The 1,984-nt window shown below is 46.6% G+C and overlaps 1 pseudogene; it reads left to right on the top strand.

Moving 5' to 3' along the window:
• The first annotated feature begins 368 nt into the window (after positions 1-368).
• Positions 369-1,385, top strand: LOC103305461 (glyceraldehyde-3-phosphate dehydrogenase-like; annotated as a pseudogene).
• Positions 1,386-1,984: the final 599 nt, after the last annotated feature.

The raw sequence follows: 1,984 nt of genomic DNA, 5'->3' as shown, positions 1-1,984 counted from the left end.
AACAAGAAACTTAAGGTAAAAAACTGATTGTATGTTTTAAAAATGCTATTCAAACTATAGAGTACTATGTAGCCAATTTATAAAGGAAAAATGGGAATAATGGAGTAAATAAGCATGTATAACTTCTGTGTAGTATAAAGTAGATAACAAATGATCTTCTAAGAGAAAATATTTACAACACATATAACACAATGGCTTAATATCCCTAATACACAAAGAGCTCTTGCAAATTAATTAGAAAATGACAGATGTGAATAGGCAATCCACAGCAGAGGAAATGCAAAAGGCCAATAAACATAAGAAAAGATGTTTGGGCTCTCTGCTCCTCCTGTTTGCCAGACAGCCCCTCCTCCTGAGCTGTGCCAGCAGCCACAACCCTGAGACACGATGGTGAAGGTCGGAGTGAACGGATTTGGCTGTATTGGGCGCCTGGTCACCAGGGCTGCTTTTAACTTTGACAAAGTGGATATTGCCGCCATCAATGACCTTCATTGACCTCAACTACATGGTCTACATGTTCCAGTATGATTCTACTCGTGGCAAGTTCAAAGGCATAGTCAAGGCTGAGAATGGGAAGCTTGTCATCAATGGAAAGTCCATCTCCATCTTCCAGGAGCGAGATCCCACCAACATCAAATGGGGTGATGCTGGTGCTGAGTATGTTGTGGAGTCCACTGGTGTCATCACTACCATGGAGAAGGCTGGGGCTCACTTGAAGGGCGGAGCCAAGAGGGTCATCATCTCTGCCCCTTCTGTGGATGCCCCCATGTTTGTGATGGGTGTGAACCATGACAAGTATGACAACTCCCTCAAGATTGTCAACAATGCCTCCTGCACCACCAACTGCTTGGCCCCTCTGGCCAAGGTCATCCATGACAACTTTGGCATTGTGAAGCGACTCATGACCACAGTCCATGCCATCACGGCCACCCAGAAGACCCTAGATGGCCCCTCTGGGAAGCTTGGCGTGATGGCCGAGGGGCTGCCCAGAACATCATCCCTGCTTCTACTGGCGCTGCCAAGGCTGTGGGCAACGTCATCCCTGAGTTGAATGGAAAGCTCACTGACATGGCCTTCTGTGTCCGCACTCCCAATGTGTCGATTGTGGATCTGACCTGCCGCCTGGAGAAAGCTGCCAAATACGATGATATCAAGAAGGTAGTGAAGCAGGCATCAGAGGACCCGCTCAAGGGCATCCTGGTTATACTGAGGACCAGGTTGTCTCCTGGGACTTTAACAGTGACACCCACTCCTCCACCTTTGATGCTGGGGCTGGCATTTCCCTCAATGACCACTTTGTCAAGCTTGTTTCCTGGTATGACAATGAATTTGGCTACAGCAACAGGGTGGTAGACCTTATGGTCCACATGGCCTCCAAGGAGTAAGAGTCCCTTGGACCACCAACCCCACAAGAGGAAGAGAGGCCCTCAGCTGCTGGAGAGTCCTTGCCCCAGATCGATCCCCCGACACACTGAGAATCTCCTGACCACTGTTTTCATCCCAGACCCCCTGAAGAAGGGGAGGGGCGTAGGGAGCCCTACTTTGTCATGCACCATCAATAAAGTTCACTGTACCCAGCCAAAAAAAAAGAAGAAAGAAAAAGAAAAGATGTTTGACATTCATATATTAGTAATCAGGGAAGTGAAAATCGAAACATCTAAACATCATTTGGGTGGAAGGACAGAGCTCCTACCAGCATGCTATAACTTCAAACAAGTCCTGACACACAGTGGTGGTAGGCTTGGGGGTAATCATTACTCTTGGGTTACACTAGGGTTGGTTCTGTAAATTGCTTCCGTCCAAAAGTAATCTGTCTTCACAATGCACAAGAACTTTGCCTACCATCTCAGTTCTGGGTAGTTATCTGACAGAAATAAAAATCAAGTACATAAGCATGTGTTCAGGATACTTACCAAAGGAGGGAGGCAGAACTCTGTAATGGCTTAAGAATGGCCTCTATAAATAGACTCATTAAGATTCAAAC

Source organism: Eptesicus fuscus, chromosome 10 (assembly GCF_027574615.1).
Source record: "Eptesicus fuscus isolate TK198812 chromosome 10, DD_ASM_mEF_20220401, whole genome shotgun sequence".
Taxonomy (NCBI): domain Eukaryota; kingdom Metazoa; phylum Chordata; class Mammalia; order Chiroptera; family Vespertilionidae; genus Eptesicus; species Eptesicus fuscus.
The sequence above is the reverse complement of the archived record's forward strand: the minus strand, read 5'-3'. Positions and strand labels throughout refer to the sequence as shown.